General features: G+C 44.2%; 1 pseudogene; it reads left to right on the top strand.

The window, feature by feature from the left end:
• The first annotated feature begins 15,863 nt into the window (after positions 1-15,863).
• LOC111828116 lies at positions 15,864-15,957 on the top strand (annotated as a pseudogene).
• The last annotated feature ends 1,823 nt before the right edge of the window (positions 15,958-17,780 follow it).

Genomic DNA, 17,780 nt, shown 5'->3' with positions numbered 1-17,780 from the left:
AGACATCCAAATAACTAAATGAGAAAATAAACAGGTATAATCTACTGAGTGCTCAGTGTGTGCCAGGCACGCTACCTGCGATCATTACTACCTTAATTGCCACATGGAGATTTTCTCAGTCCATCATTTCTTTTGGATTTGTCAGTTAACATTCCACCATAAGAGAGGTCTTCCTCCTCCTCTGCTAGTTAGTTAATTAATTACTAACTAACTTATATAATGGGTTCCCATTTAACTCAGAGTTATAATCCATTACTATCATTTTTTTGATACTCTAATTGGCCCAGATTTGGCCAATGGGAGGCCCTTCAAAGTGGCTCTTGTGTCCTTTTGACATGACCTCATCACTCCTTGAGCACGTCCATGTCTTGGGGCACAATAAGACAGTCACACTGATTTTCTATTTCCCCTGCCACAGGCCTGAAGTCAACCATCGCTAATTGGTCCCTTAATTATGAGAGAGGTATGTTAAAATCTCCCACTATGATGGTGAATATTTTCACTTCTTTTTGAAGGTCTGTCAGTTTTTGTTCTCTATATTTTTAAGATCTCTTAATAAATCTGTCTGCCTGGTAAATTGTACTTGCAGAATTAAACAGTAACCTAACTGCCAGTAACACTTTTTGCCTTAAGGTTTAGTTTACCTGCTATCAATTACATACTATAGTGTATTTGTTGATTAATATTTTCCTGGTATCTCTTCTTCAACCTTTTATTTTGGAACTTTTACTTAATTTTGTAGCTATATAATTTAGCACCTCTCTTATGAAAAGAGGTAGCTGAATTTTTAAAAATTCAGCCTGCTCTAGAAATATAATTTGGTCTCTTCTTTAAAACGGACATATCCAATCCCCTTTTAAAATTGTAGTAAATGACATCTTTGGATTTACTTCTGACATCTTAAGTTGTGCTTTCTCTTTATCCTGATTTTTCTGTTTTTACCCTCCGTTCATTGAAATTATCATTGAGTAGTTTTTCTTTTTTCATTTCTCCCCCTCTTCTAGTTTGTTAGTTATATGCCTTATTTCTCTCATGCTGTCTTTACTCTGGAAATTAATTTTAATATAAATAGCTCCTCTGTCAAAATCTTAAACACTATAAGGGCACTAGAATGGTTCAACTCTATAATTATTCTTTTCCCAAAAGACATATTATGCATATTAGTTCTGTCTTCTAAAAATATTCAATCTCCCAAGAAATTATTATTATTTTATGTAGTCAGTTGTGTTTAGATTCATCCATGTATTTGCCAATATCTTTGCTTATGCTTTTTAAAATCTCACACAAACATGCAATTACTTTCCTTCTGTCTGATGTATGTTCACTACAGTTTCCTGCAGTGACCATCTGTTGGTAGTAAACTTTCTCAGTTTTTCATTATCTGAAAATGACCTTATTTTGTCCTCATTCTTGAAAGCTATTTTTTTCTCCCACAGGATATAAAGTTTTATTCAACTGTTATTTTCTCCCAGTTTATTGAGGATATCGTTCTACTGCCTTCTAGCTTTTTTTATTACGGTTGAGAAATCAGCCATCACCGCCATTTGTCATCCTTTTGAAGGTAATTGGCTTTTCTTTGTATTTGGTGTGCAGAAAATTGCACTATAATTTGTTAGGAGTGGATTTCTTCTTATCCATCTTGGCTTAGAATCAATTCAGCTATTATCTTTTCAGATATTGTAAGTATCTCTTCCCTTTTCTTCATAGCACTGTGATTACCTGCATGTTTAATCTTCTCACTACATCTCCATGCTTCCTAACTTCTCTTTTTCAATTCTTAGTGTCTCTACGCTGGGGATTTCTTCTGACCTATCTTTTAGCTCACAAATTCTCTCTTCAGCTATGTCTAATTGAAATATGGTATTTTTATTTACACAAGCTCAATTCTGCTTTTTAAATCTTACTATTCATATGTATGGCTTTTTTGCGCCTAATTCATAGCTTTAAAATTCTTTAATTTCCTTGAATTTATTAAACTACTAATGTTATCCCCTATGTCAGACGATTCGGTGGCTGAAATCTTTGCAGGTCTGACTCAGTTTGTGGGGTGAGGTTTCTGTTTTCTCTGGGTCACGTCGCCCTGCTAGCTTTTGTGTTTTGTGATAAGTGAGGCTGAGCTCCGTTCTGGGAACTTTATGTGCCTGTAGGAGTTCTTTGAGGCCTGGCTGAAGCCCTAACCCAGGACAGACTTGCGGGTGCTTTTGCACGTGTTTAGGGGGATTAGCAAAGTGCAGCCACTTTAACCCCATCACTTGTGATTAAATGATGAGCACTTCCATATTTTTTAGCACAATAAAATATTTCTGATATTAAAATTTCTCCAGCCACAGTCCTGGAGTCAACTGTTTTTCAGTGAATTTTAGGGAAAGTATGTTAAAATCTCTCTATGATTTTGAGTATTTTATTATCTATGATGGTGAGTATTTTATTATCTAGTTAAAATCAACACCTTCGAAAAGGAAGGAAATCAGTCTTTCTCCATCGCCTGAATAAACATCAACAAAAAGTTAGAGTCTCTATCATTTTGAAGGTGCCCCGAATGACTGCCCTGCCTGGGGGAGACACAGACGTTTGCCCTAGGAGCTGAGGCAACAGTGTGGTGACACATTTTCATGGCTAGATACCACTTCAGCAGGAGACTGACTCTTTGGGGACTTTAAATTTAGGGAAATTTTATCTTGTGGATCCTTCTGAAAGGTACATTAAGCAAGTTAATGACCAATGTCTTTGTAAAGTTTTACAGAAAATTGAGAACTGTTTTCCATGGAGACGGTCCTTGAGGAACCCCTGAGAAAATCCGAGGAAACGCAGACTCAGAGAGGGTCGGGGCACTTTAATTCAAATCAGCAAATGTTCTTGAAAAGGTATGAGACACCAGGCTCCATGCGAGGGAGTGGACACAGCACTGAGGACGATATAGGTTTGATTTAGGTAAAGACTTCAGATTTGTATTATGGTCTAAGGATTTACATAAAAGAAGCAAAACTAATCAGTGTCAACAAATCCTACTCACCAAGGAGAAAATCAGTTAGAGGAGAGTAGAAAATTCTGTCTTATGTTAATTTCTCTGTTCTTGTTGATTTTAACTTCATACGTTGTTCTTTACTCTTATAAAATTAAAGTTATTTTTGATGTTAGGGATAGCATGGTGATTTTCATTGTTACTGTGTATTTACATGTTTATCAAAGTAATATGTATGCATAAGTGTGTGCATAGTTTAAAGGGTACTTACTGTGAGGCTTAACCACAATCCACTGTCCCTCTCTTCCTAGCCTGACCGCCAACTCACATCTACACTCAAGGATTCCTTTCAGGGTTCCTGGTGGTTTGGCTCAACCTGCCCTGTGCCCTCCTTTATCTCTGCCTTTTATTCCCACCTCCCTTCTCTTGGCTTCAGTGAGCCATTGTGGGCTGAAGAGGGAGGCTGGACTCCAGTCCATGGGACAGAATAAAAGGTAAAAAGAGAGGTTCCTGGTTGTAGGAAAGCATGTGCATCTGGGTATCTGTCTTTAGAACAGGACAGAGGTCCGCTGGCCAGGGTGTCAGTCCCAGCAAAAGAAGAGCCCGAATGACTGCAGAGCTGAGTATCTGCTCCTCCTGAAAGGAGCGTTGGTCAGGGCAGGGCTGAGTCTGGAGCAGGGGCACGGGGCAGGGAGGCTGTGCCACAATCTGCCAGCTCTGTCCCTGTAGCGGTGACTACGACAGGATGGCTCAGCTCAGAGCGAGCATGCCCGGAGAACAGAAAGCTGTTTTCAGAAAATGAGCCAGAGAAGAACAGATGCCCGTGTTTTGCTGTTGCCATCACTATGTCTTCTCCGCATAACAGATTCCCGAAAGATGTTTGAAATGCTTTAGGCATCGTGTTTCATCAACATCTCCTGACAAGGCAGGTGGGTGGTAGGGAGGCGGCGAGACAGCTCGTCCTGTGGGGAAGCTTTATTGCAAGTGGAGAGTGAAATCCGGCCTGCAGAAGGGGTTTGTAACCGTTGTCCAGGTGGGATTGGCATGGACAGAAACCCCAAAATGAGGGCACCACGAGTCATCCATTCATTCAGCAAGCACTTATTGGGGCAAACAATGAAGAAAGTCCAGAATTCTTTTGACGATAGCCATTTAAGGTTGGAAGAAAACATTCTGAAGGAAACAGGAAAGGTTATGTCAGTAATTTTGGTACAGAAAAGAATCAAGGTAAAGGTACTATGAACATAAATTGTAACTGTGAAATATGAAAGGTACAAATCTGAAAAATAGTCTTTGATTACTAAATGGAAAAGCAGAAAAAATTTAACTTTTTGAAGAGGTACTCTATCTAGGGGTTTAAGTATTCAAACAATATACAAGGTGATGGCTTGAAAAGTCTTGCTCCCCCCTCTGGACACACCCATTTCTCCCTTACCTTGTTGAGATTTATGTCAATTTCCTGTTTGTCTTTCCAGTGTTTCTTTATGAAAATTTAACCATATATGCATATATATTATTATTACTTTCTCCTTTTCTTACATTAGTGGTAGCAGACTTTCCACAATACACTTATTAGTTTTCTAGGTTGTATAACAAATTACCAAAAATTTAGTGGTTTCAAGCAATGTATATTTATGATCTCACAGTTTCTGTGGGTGAGGACTCTGGGTGTGGCTTAGCTGGGTTCTCTGCATAGTCCTAAATAGTGGCAACCAACATATTAACTGGGCTGCATTCTCATCAGAAGCTCGACTGGGGAAGGATCTGTTTCCAAGCTCCCTGAATTTTTGGTTGACTTCATCTCCTTGCAGCTATGAAATCATAGCAGTTTGCTTCTTCAAATCCAGTAGCAGAGAGAATCTCTAACCAAAAGAAGAGCCTCTTTGAAGGGCGCTCACTTGATTGGGTCAGGACCTCCCAGGATAAGCTTCCCTTTGATGAACTCAGAACCAACTGACTTGCAATCCTAATTATCCTTTCATTTTTGCCATATTTTAGTGACTAAGAAGCAAGTCAGACTAACTGGGATGATCACCACTTCATAAGGTATATAAATGTCTAATCACTGTGTTGTACACCTGAAACTCATATAATATTGTACATGTACTATAATAGAAAAATAAATTTAAAAATTAAAAAAAGCAAGTCAGACTCTATGCACTCAAGGGAAGTAGGTTAATAAGGTGTGGCTCACTGGGAGATCACCTCAAAGTGTGTTTGATGCACCAGGAGTTGGCAAGCTATAGCCCATAGGCCAAACCCAACCTGTTCCCTGTTTTTGTTAATAAAGTTTTATTAACACCAGACACACTTGTTAGTTGATATATTGTCCATGCCTGTTTTCTTGCTAACGTGGCAGAGTTGAGTGGCTATGACAGAGAGCAGGTGTGGCTGCCTGCAAGCCTAAAATATTTACTATTTGGCCCTTAATAGAAGCACCATGATTCTTCCATTACCATTAAAAGTTGCCAACTTTTAAACTTGCCAGAACCAATGTCACATGGCCACACCCAGCTGCAAAAGAAGCTGGGACATCAATGGTAACATTTATAGCGTCTGTAGAAAAGGTAGACAGAGAAGAGGCTGGAAATGGGGTCCAACCATCTAACACGTGGACAGTACTGCCCGGGGGGCAGCACCGCATGCTACTTATGGTATGCAGTTTGCACAGTAAACCTTAGGGCACGCCATTTTTATTGTGGTTTATGTAAAGTCTCTGCTGGGGGTTGTTTAATCAGTTAACTGTTTCTGACTATCAAACTATTCCACTTAGTAGCTTAAAGCAACAACTGATTATCACTCACTAGTCTCTGGGTCAGCTGGGTGGTTCTGGCCCTGCCTGGGTTCCCTTGGCCACCTGTGGTTGACTGCAGGTCAGCAAGGGGCTCTGCTTCTAGGCTGGCCTTAGCTTCACACAGATGTGTAATTGGAAAAGAGAGGAGAATTTTAATATTATTTTCAGGTCATTGTGGTTATTTTTTAATATTATACCACCAATCTATGTTTTGTGTCTATAGATTTGCCAGGTGGTTTTGATAAACAGAGCAGACACTTGATACACTTTTACCAACCTCCCAAATGTATGTGACAGAACTTTTATTAATGAGCACAAACTCTGAACTAGACCTCTAGTGGTAATTTCTTAAAGACTGGGTTCAATGTGGAATCTGAAATCATATCAGTGAACTTTTTATATTTGGTGACATTATTATTCATTATTCTGTCTTGCACAATGAATGAATCTTTTATTCATGTGTGAATGTAGAACATTATGCATTGATCATTTGGAAAATATTAGTCATTAACTTATGCGAATCTTCCAAATGTTGACACATTTTATTACACAATATTTATTAATATCATTATCAATCTTATCAGAAAAGTCTTTAAGCATTGGGTAGCTACCAAGCTTATGGTGATAGAGTTAAGTTTTTGAAAATTCTGATTTTCACTTCAACAATAATTTTATCATTGGCAATACTAGTATATACTGTCAGCATTTTTCCTTGAAAAGATAGGTTCCCTTCGTATATTTTTGAGAAACTATCTGCCAATTTAACTCTGAATAACCATAGTTTGTCAGTTGTTCTTTCAAATAATAATCTTCTGTGAAAAAAGAGGCTAGTCCAGCTTGCAACCCCCCCCCCAAAAAAAATCACACAATTATTTTTCCTCAAGAAAACCATTGTAGAGGCTGATCTCAGAGATATTGTACTTGGGTTCCAGGCCTCTGAAATAAAGTAAATATCACAATAAGGCAAGTCACCCAATGCTTTGGTTTCTCACTGCATGCAAATGTCATGTTTACACTATACTGTAGCCTATGAAGGGTGCAATAGCATTATGTCTAGAAAACAGTGTACGTTCCCTAATTTAAAAGCACTTGATTGCTTAAAATGCTAACCATCATCTAAGCCTGTTGGAAAAATTCTGCTGATAGACTTGCTTCATGCAGGGTCACCTCAAACCTTCCATCTGTAAAAAATGCAATATCATTGAAGCATACTCAACCGAGGTTTGCCGGTATTTTTTCAGGAGTGTTTTATGTGTACTTTCCATATTTTAGTCAGAATATCAAAACAATATCTAATCAAGAGCTGAAGTGTAATAAAGTTAATCATTTTTACTGCTTTGTCACTGACCGTCTTAGGTGAAACTAGTTTTGTTTGTGTCTTGTCTGCGCGTGCGTGCCTCCTGGTGATGGAAACAATGACTGCGCGTTGATGTCCTTGGTTTGATTTGTGTAAGGTACCCACCACCGCTTTGCATCAGCAAGGCAGATGTCAGCATAGCAACAAAGGCAAATAACATCTTAGTATTACTTGAAAAGAGTTGTGACCTCTTGAACCTCCTGAGAGGTTTCTAGAACCCCCAAGGAGCCATGGAGCACACTTTGAGAAACACCATAGTAGGATGAGGTTCTTCAGGTTTCCCAGTTCAGGGCTCTTGAACAGGATAGCTCTTCCTTGTCAGGCCAGGATTGCATTTTTTTCAGTCTCCCCAGGATAGTGATGGTGCAAAAGCTCTGTGTGGCTCCTCGGCTCCTTGGCTGCTACTTTTCCCTGCTCTCTTCATCCATGCCTTTTACAGATGGCCAATGTCTCCACCGGGAAAGTGGCTGAGATTGTTGGACTCTGTCTTTTGTGTTTACTTTTCTCTGGGGTCTTGAGCACTTCAGTCCTGGCTGAGCTGAGCTGGTGGTCTCTGAGCTACAACTTTTGATTCTTTGAACTCATGAAATGATAGGAAACTTTATTCAGTTCTCTCTCTCTCTCTCTCTCTCTCTCTCTCTTTTTCTCTCTCTCTCAGCCTTTCCATTCTCTTCTTGGGTTGAATGCATTGAAAGCAAGTAGCATACAATGCCAGGCTCCCTTGCATGAGTTCCCTTCTCTGTGGGATCGTGGCTCTTGGAGTCCCGGCTATCTGGATAGGTCTTAAAGCTTCCAAATAGATATTCTTTTCCATTGCTGTTTTACTTCTCAGGAGGTGGATGGATGTTCTATAAGCTCTTCCATCCAGGCTGGAAGCCACCCCACTTTAGGTCCCTTGCCCCACAGCATTAATCACCTTGTCATGTCATGTCCTTTACTTGCCTGCATCATTGACTTTGCACTTGGGGAGAACACACGGTCTTTGGTGTAGAGAGTGTACTGTTTGTCTTCATGTTCTCATGACTCTACACAGACTCAATAAACACCTCATGAATGAATGAACATTTGAATAAATGAACGTGGTAGCTCATAGGGCTTGACGATATCAGACCTATTTTAGGAATGGGTTCATTTTGCTGGAGGGAGAGGAGAGGAGTGAACTAATATTTATTGATTGCTGATTATATATTAGAACATTTTCAAGACACACTCACATACTGAGCTGGGACTTAATCCGATAAACTGAAAGGCTAGAGGCCATCTAAGGCTGGGGAAGGAGATGGGCCCACAATGGGTTCTTGAACTGGACCGGAGGGCCGGAACAAAAGCATGGATGGAGTGTTTGTGTGAACTAATATAAATTCAAAGTAAACATCATTACATAAAAGGGTACGGTCTTTTTTTTTTTTAGTTTTATTCATTTCAAACGGGCCGGATCCGGCCCGCGGGCCGTAGTTTGCCCACGGCTGGGCTAGAGGCCACCTAAGGCTGGGGAAGGAGATGGGCCTGGTAGCTTGTGCGATGGGACAAAGATCACTCGATAAAGCTCTCAGTCATAGCTGTCCAGCCTGCTGCCCGCTTGGCTCCTTTAGGACAATGGTGATTTATTTTTCTAACTGCTAACTGTGGGCAGATGATAAAGAAAAAGAGGGCTGATATGTGTCGGTGTATCCTAATAAAGCATGCAGGCCTGTCACTGGAATCTCATTAGAACTATTGTAGAAGGTGCCGTAACAAAGAACCACCAACTAGATAGCTTGAACAGCTAAGTTATTGTCTCAGTTCTGGAAGCTGGAAGTCCCAGATCGCGGCATCGGCAGGGTTGGTTCTCTCTGAGGCTGTGGGGGGGACTCTGCTCCTCTCGCCGAGCTTTGGGAGGCTGCTAGAAACCCCGGGCAGTCCTGGCATGTGGAAGCCTTCACCTCGCCTTCACCTTCACGTGGTGCTCTTCCTGTGTGCGTGTCTATCTCCAAGTTCTCCTTCGTATAAGGACACCAGTGCTATTGGAGAAGGGCCCACCTGACTCCAGAGTGACATCCTTTCAACCAATCACATCTGCAAGGTCCCTTTTCCTAATAAGATCACATTCTGAGGTCCTGGGTTGGAATTTCAACATATGAATTGGGGGGAGAGGGACACAATTCAACCCATAACACCTACCTAACATTCCCTTACATACTAACCCTATATCCTATCCTCCCCGTGTGTGTGTGTGTGTGTGCTTGTGTGCGTGTGTGTGTGCAAGCACGCGGGTGCGTGTGTGTGTGCGTGCGTGTGTGTGTGATTTCATTCATTCCTTGTTATGTACAACTGGGGACACTAGGAATCTAGAAAGACAATTTCCAACAGGATCACTGCCCTCGACAAGCTTACATTTTATCAGATATGCAATAAGCTGCTCTGCAGATATAAGATGATTTCATCTAGAAAGCACTGTGGCCTAAAAGAACATTGGATAATTGAATGAAGTAGAGTCTGGCTGGAGGTGGGTGGTGCTGTACTCATTAGTAGGGCTTTGTCTGGGAAGGCCCCTCTGAGGAGGTGAGGAGGTGAGGGTTGGAGGAAGAGAGCTCCAGTAGAGGGCACTGGCCAGGCAAAGGCCCTGGGGCAGGACCAGCTCCACCTCTGCAGGAAACAGCAGCGTGTATGGTTGGAAAGTGTGAGAAGTGGCGAGAGAGGCAGGAGATCAGCTGCAGGGCAGACCATGGCAGGTGCTGTAGGCTCTTAGGGACCACGGCATGTTATCTTCACTGGAGGGGCAGCCCCCTGCCCTGGGAAATCTTTTCTGAAGTGTCCTTGCATGTAACCAAGACAGGCGACAGTAGGCAGGCGGCTGGAGGGCTTCTTTAAGTCACAGTTTTAGGGGCAGTCTTGGACTAAAATAGAAGTGACTAACCCTCCTGCTGTTAACAGAAGGCAGAGCCCGCCTTCCTCCTCTCCCGGGATGGGAGGGGACCTGGGTACTGTACTCGAAGTCCCCCATGCTTTCCATATACAGAGAAGCAAGGCTGTAGTATCTACAGTCGTCTCCCATCTGAAGCTTTCCGTGTGGAAGACAATACATTTCCCATCCCAGACTTCCCTCCTGTCACCACTCTTCATTGGCTTCCCCCAGAAAAGCGGGTCACACGTAGAAAACGAGCTAGCATCCAAGGAAAGGCGGCTCAGAGTCACCAGACGGCTGGGGCAGCTTCACTCTGTCACCTTGTGACACGGTGACATTGGAAAACACACCTCTTCCCCGAATCACCCTCCAGATCGCTCACCCCTCGTAGGGGATGAGTGAGACTTTCCCATGTGGCTTCCGCACCAGGCGGGGGGCTGTGCTTTGTGCCTCCCTAGAGAAAAGGAGGCTGGTCTTTGATGTCATTCTCATAAGGGTGTGGCCTGGACATCCCAAAGCAAGGACTCTCCTAGCGCAAGACAACCATGCACATCGCGGCGCCAAATGCCCTGAGCTCTGCCGAGGGCTTGTGTAAGAAGGGAAGCCAGCTCCCTGGGCTCTGCCTTCCATTTTTCTAACATCATTAGACACACTCGCCCCAGGTCTGAGGTGCGAAGGCCTTTGACCCTCGATCTGAGAGGATCCACTCCCAACTGAAATAGAATACAAGCCACTTAATAAATTTTAAATTTTCTAATGGCCACATTTAAAAAGTTTTAAAAAGCAGGCAAAATTAATTTCAGTACTATGTATTTTATGTCATCTAATATATCCAAAAGATTCTCTTTCATTATGTGGTCCATAGAAACCTTTATTAATGAGATCATTTCCATTTATCTTCTACTATGTCTTCAGCATCCAGTGTGTGTTTCACACTCACAGCGTCTCCCCAGGGTCGGCAGCCACGTGGGCTGGTGGCTGCCAGGTGGACCTAGTTGTCTCTGCTCCTGAGCCCTTTGTGTCTGAGCTCCCGGAGGAAAGTAGAATAGGGATCCGCGAGCCTAATGTAGGGATGTCTGTCTCCCCAGAAGACCACTCCCTCCGTTAGGGGTCTGTCTTCCTCCCACTCCAGGCAAGAGGTGCTGGTGGGGCAGCCGCGTAGAGTACCCACGCCCCTGGCCTTGGTGACCGGTCTAGTGATGGCCCGTGACCTCAGTTGCTCAGTCAGAGTCCTTTCCTGTGATTTTAAAAACTGACACTGGGGAGAAATCTATCTTGTGTGGCCAGGAGGTGGGGAGGCTGCAAGGCTTATGCCAGACAGAACACTCAGAGGTGGGCGAGAGACTTCCAGGGCCGGTGGACCAGAGGGAATGAGGGGAACTCAGAGAGAGTCACAGTGTGTGTGTGTGTGTGTGTGTGTGTGTGTGTGAGAGAGAGAGAGAGAGAGAGAGAGAGAGAGAGAGAGAGAGAGAATCTGAGGCAGTGGAGCTATTGCTGGCTTCCCTCTCCTAGGAGTTTGTGAGCTGTTCATTTTCCCTTTCCACTTAAATTAGAGTTGGTTTTTGTCCCTTGCAAGACCTTGGCTTGTATATACTTATTTTTACAAAGTTGAGGCTGGTTGTGCATCAGTTTCTTGGGGCTCCACATTTTGAGGAGCACAACGCTCTTCCCCAAAAAGCCCTGCCTTCCTCCAAAGCTGGAGGCTGGGAGAAATAACGATCATTGTTACCGTAGATGGAAAAATGCAGCGTCAGGGCTGTCTTACAGTCAGGCCAGGTCTGCGCTCAGAGGGAACGCTGGCCAACTTGGAAATGGCAGAGTGGATGCTGGGACTCAATGTTTCCTGCCCCCTCGCTCTGTTTGCAGGGAAATGGCGCTTTTCCTCCCTCCCGTTCCAGCACGCTCCCGAGCAGTGATTTCTTTTAGCCGAAGGCAAAGTGTTTTGTGAAGTGTTTACTTGCTTAATTAATAAAACCCTCCCTAAACTCAGCTGTTTTGTGCTTGAGATAAGTTTAGCTTCTAACTTTTATTAAGTAAGAAATGAACATGTCACTCTACATATAATTGTTGGGCAATAAGAGCAAATTACTTATTCGTGTTCTTCCTTTTGGACTTTTTCAATGCGATCCTGTTTAACTCAATCGGTAACTTTGAGGTCAGAACTCTTTATATGCCATCCAGCAGTGCTTGGCTGCAGAAACCCGCGTTCCCTGTGCTCCTGTATCCAGGGACCCACACAATTGTATACGGTGTTGTTCTAAGTACTGCTCTCAGCTTCCTCTCTGGGACATCCAGTCCTATGTAGCCATTCAGTTCTTGCTGCCTTTGAACATTTGACAGCCTGGTTCCATGCTGGACGTGCAGCTTAGACACTGAAACAGAGACTCTGCCATCATTGTGTGGGCAGCAGAGAGGAGCATACAGACGCCAGAGCAAATGAATGGAGGATCCTGGGAGTTATAACATGGGAGATTCAAGTGGCAGCCTTGGTTGCTCCCTTTAAGAAACATGGGCTGTCTTCCGTCTGCAAGGACACCTTAAAGCCTTCATCTAGGGTTCCACACATCTCGTGAGAATGGTTCCTGGGCACTTCATGTGTATTGTTGCGATTGTGTGTGGAATTTTTTTCTCCCGTTACTTTTTCTGCCTGGTTATAATTGGTGTAAAATAAAGCTATTGATTTTTTATATAGATTTATTTTTGTAAGCTGGGCGCCTTATTAAACTCTTTCATTGTGTTTTAAAATTTGGTATTAGCTTTTCCACCGCAAGCAATTTTCACTGACCTCCGATGATGGTCTCTCTCCAGAGCGGCCTTGTCTCTCCAATCACGCCGAGAGTAAAATTAAAAACAAGCAAACCACTTTAGAAAGAATTCTTTGTTCCTTGCAGCAAATCCAAGTTTTAGGAACTGTTGTTCCAATGCATCAGAATCGTGCCCTTCTCTTGAACTCCATCTTTTTGTGCCTCTGGTGATGCCCCCTTGTTCTGCCGACCCAGGGAGGCCCGCGTTTGCCCACACCAGGGCTCTGAGGCCGAGGCCTGTGGTGGTTACGTGTGCACGTGTTCAAATCTTCAGTCTCAGGCTACATAGATGTTGGAGAGGGCGGGTTTTGATGAATGAATGTGGAGGTTCCCACCTGTAGGAGCACCATTCCTGCCCATTTTATTTAAGTGCTCTCTTTAGCCTAAGCGCTCCGTCTCTTCCCTGCTTCCCTGCCGGGCCTGATGACCATTCCAAACTGGTGACTTGTCAACACCCTTGGGAAGAAGGCTCTAGTGGAAGCCAAGCAAACCCACTTGTGTGGCCACAATAAACAAAGTAATTAATTCTACTAGAAGACAATTTCTTTTGTTTGTTTGTTAATCTTCACCTGAGGTTGTTTTTCCATTGCTTTTTAGGGAAAGTGGAAGAGAGGGGGAGAGACAGAGAGAAACATCGATGTGAGAGAGACACATCAATTAGTTGCCTCCCACATGTGCCCTGACCGGGGCTGAAGATCGACATTGCAACCAAGGTACTAGAATCGAACCTGAGACCCTTCAGTCTGTGGGCTGACACTCTGTCCACTGAGCCAAACCAGCTAACACTAGAAGCCTGAATTTCTTGAGAAGCTTTGTTAGGGGGGAAAAAGAGGCCCAAAGAAAAAACAGCTAGTTCTCATTTTAGGCCACTTTTTTGAAAATATATATTTTTATTGATTTTTAGGGAGAAAGGGAGAGAGAGAGAGAGAGAGAGAGAGAGAGAGAGAGAGAGAGAGAGAGAGAAACATCAATGAGAGAGGAGCATCCATGGGTGCTTGCATGGCCCTCAGAGGGGATAAGGCCCACAACCTGGGCATGTGTCCTGACCGGGAATCCAACCGGTGACCTCTTGGTGCGTGGGTCAATGCCCAACCACTGAGCCACATCGGCTGGGCAGAGCCACTTTTTTCTTGAGATCTTGTTTATCTGAAGTCAGAGCCCACAAAATGGGAATTTGAGTGAATCCTCAACAGTTTCTTATTATAAATGGGGCCCATGAGGAGAGTGAGAGTGAGAGTAGGCTGGTTGCTGGTGCGTCCAGACATCCACCTTGCAAAGACTTACATGGATTGTAGGCAGGCACAGGTGTTTGTCTGAAGGTGGATTCACTCAGCAGATGAACGTTCTGTGGGCCAAGGTTGGTTTGGGGGACATACACATGAATACCACAGTCCCAGCTCCTCCCCAGTGGGGTTTGCACTCTAGTGAGGACAGACAATGCACAAAGGAATATTTAATTATCACATGCATTTATTGCACTTATTAAGGTTCCAAAGGGGAGGACAAGAAGGAAGGTGACAGTGATGGTGGAAATGACACTCATTTGCCAGGAATAGTGTCACCTACCATTCTTCTAGGGCCAAGGGAATATGACCACATGGATGAGATGTGGGGACAGGACCCCCTCCCCTGGTACACCGCTGTCTGGTTCCCAGGTCCCTGTGTGCTGAGACCCCAGAGAGAGGTGGGGAGAGGTCTGTTCAGCCCCCTGGGAATCACCTACCCCCCATCCCTTGCTATTCTTGGGGACTTGGGGTTGGGGGTATTTGATGATTGTCTCACTGCTAGTTGGTTCCCAGTGGCTCTGCATTTTCCTGTTCCTATCTCACCCGAACATGCTGCCCCAATTTTTCACGCTGAAATCTAATCATGGCCAAAGCAATTTGAAATGAAGCAGAAAACCTTTTTTTCCCCCTCAATAGAGACTGAATTCTTCGTGGCCTGTGCCTTCATAAGGAAGCTCCATTTTCTTGAATATAAATAAATGTTATGTGATTATATGTATGAAGCCTCTGCCTACAGCTTATAGAAAACAGTGTACATCATGTGTTAGAAGGCAAAGAGCATCATCCCTGTTTCCAAGAATTCACAGCTGTTATCTCATGGGAGTAGGACACACCCAACACCCTGCTCTCCAGCTCCCTTGGATCCCTAAGGACCCTGCGTGAGTGACAGTTCCTCCCGAGGCCATCCCTCCCTTGCCCACCCCAGGAAAAGTCAGGGCTGCCTGCATCCTGGGACACCCCCTGCCCCTTCTCACCGGGTGCTTACTTCTGCTTGTAATGACACTAGTACTTACAGGTGTGTTTGTTAAGGCTTGTCACCCCTCAAGACTTCAAGTCCACAGGGTCCTGTTGGTTTTGTGACCTACCACCTGTCCCTCATGGAGGATCTCAGTCAATACTTGTTAAGTGAATGAATGAATGAGTGAATGAATGAACAAATGAATGGTCACACTGCTGACATCATATCAACCCCATTGCTAAGTGCCTTTAAAAGCCTCCAGTTTCCCTTAAGGCTCTGACCTGAGTCTGGAATCTAAGCTTCATACCTATTGTTCCAGCCTCATAGCACAGACCCCCGCTTTCCCACCCCAGCCCCGCCGAATTGCCAGTGTCACTCAGCCTACCCACAATTTTCTGGAAGAAACATCATCACTTGGCTGCCTCCTGCAACCGCCCTGCTGGGGATCGGGCCCACAACCCGGGCATGTGCCCTGATCAGGAATTGAACCAGTGACCTCTTGGTTCATGGGTTGACGCTCAACCACTGAGCCACATGCGCCACGCAAAACCTTTGTCATTTTTAAGGTCAGCTCCAATTCCACCTTCCAGGGTGACGTCTTTCCTGCTTTAGAAGTCCCTACCATCTGCTTGCAATGCGTCTGTGCTTCTGCCTCACAGTATACCAGGGGCTTTCATCTCTCCCTTTCCTACTGGACTGAAAGGAGAATCATCTCTTAGCTGTTTTTATAATCTTTGAAGTTTGTAATCCATAAGTGTTGCTAAAGATGTGCTTGTTGAGTTCCTGAAAGCACTGTTTAATTAAAATATGGTGCTCTGGTGGTCACTTCGGCAGCACATATACTAAAATTGGAACAATGCAGAGAAGATTAGCAAGGATGACACAGAAATTCGTGAGTGTTCTATATTTTTTCGAGGATGTGGAGAAAAGGGAACCCTCATGCACTGCTGGTGGGAATGCAGACTGGAGCAGCCACTGTGGAAAACAGTTTGGAGTTTCCTCAAAAAATTAAAAATGGAACTCCCATCTGATCCAGTGATTCCACTTCTAGGAATATATCCCAAGAATTCAGAAGCACTCATGAGAAAGAATATATGCAACCTTGTGTTCATAGCAGCACAATTTACATTAGCTAAGATTTGGAAACAGCCTAAGTGCCCATTAGCAGATGAGTGGATTAAAAAATTGTGGTACAGCTATACAATGGAATACTATGCAGCTGTAACAAAGAAAGAACTCCTATCATTTGCAACAGCATGGATGGACCTGGAGAGCATTATGCTAAGCGAAATAAGCCAGTCGGAGAAAGATAAATATCACATGATCTCACTCATATGTGACAACTAATGAACAACATAAACTGATGAACAAAAATAGACACAGAGACATAGAAACATCGAACAGACTGTCAAACCTCAGAGGGAAGGTGGGGCTGAGGGGGAAGAGATCAACCAATGAACTCATATGTGTATATGCATAACCCATAGATGCAGACAATGGGGTGGTGAAGGCCTAGGGAGAGGGAGAGGTCAATGGAAGGCGGGGGGGAGAACATATGTAATACTTACAACAATAAAGATTTAAAATAAAAATAAAACATTGGGGTTCTCAGTTACAGATTCTGTCTCGTAGGTCTTTGTAAGTGCATATTTTTCAGTATAAAGCTACTGCAAAGGGACGCACTCTGAATGCTGGGCCAATTCCCCTGGGGCTCTCCATCAGTCATTTACTGGTGGGGGCCTGGTGACGACAGCTACAAGGAAAAGCAAGGAGAGCCAAGAAGCAAAATTCTGCCCCAGGCGCTCAGTGGCCTTTGCACAGCCTGGTCTTTGCAAGTGAGAGACAGAGGCCCAATGCTGAGAAGACAGACCGCTCCATTTATTCCACATTATACTTTAGGACCCAGAGAGGAACCGCTCCGCTCTTCATCTCAGCGTTACTGGGCTATGGAAAGATAATCACAATTGTTTAAGAGACACAGCGGCTTCTATTTTGGTCCTGGCACAGGAAATTCAGCCTTTGTCCATGTTTACAGTTTGATTTATGTGAGCTTAAAAATTCATAAGGCAGGATCCAACCTCGAGCAAATATTGTTTTTTTGCACGAGCCAATTCAAACACTCTCTCATCTCAGGTTTCCTGGTCAAAGGTGTACAGATTCCAAGCGGAGCTGCGGCTAGCCTATTTGATCTGCTGAAGGTCAGCCGCCTTTGCTGTGACCTGGGGTTGGGGGATGGGGAGCGGTCCCCCTTTCTGAGCACTCTCTGCGTCAGGTGGCTATGTTCGCTATTCTATGTAATCCTCTGTCTCCCCATGACAGAGGCCCAATTATCTCAACTTTTCGGAAACAGAAACTGGGACAGGTCCGGGCACCTGCCCGAGCTTGTACCGCTGCTGGCATGGCTGCCAGGCAGTGTGCAGGGCTTGCCACTGGGGACAAGGGGGATGTCGCAGCTCATTACTGGCCATCCTGATGCCCGGAGGCCGAGGTGCAGAGGATTCCGGTTTGCATTGCATATCAACCCAAAGACTCCTAACAGGAGGCTCTCTATTTCCTTGCTGAGGACACCACACCTGGCCCTGTGCTGTGTGGACTGTGGGCCTGTGGGAGCGTCGGACAGGGAAGGGCGCTTCTCATTTCACGGTGGCCGGGGACAGGCCACCCCTTTCCCTGCGGACAAGGCTATGGATGCTTCACTATCCCTTCTACCCATTGGAATCTTTTTGTGTGTGTAA

This window comes from Myotis lucifugus, unplaced genomic scaffold (assembly GCF_000147115.1).
Source record: "Myotis lucifugus unplaced genomic scaffold, Myoluc2.0 scaffold_3, whole genome shotgun sequence".
Lineage (NCBI taxonomy): Eukaryota > Metazoa > Chordata > Mammalia > Chiroptera > Vespertilionidae > Myotis > Myotis lucifugus.
This window is presented reverse-complemented; position numbering and strand designations above follow the sequence as displayed.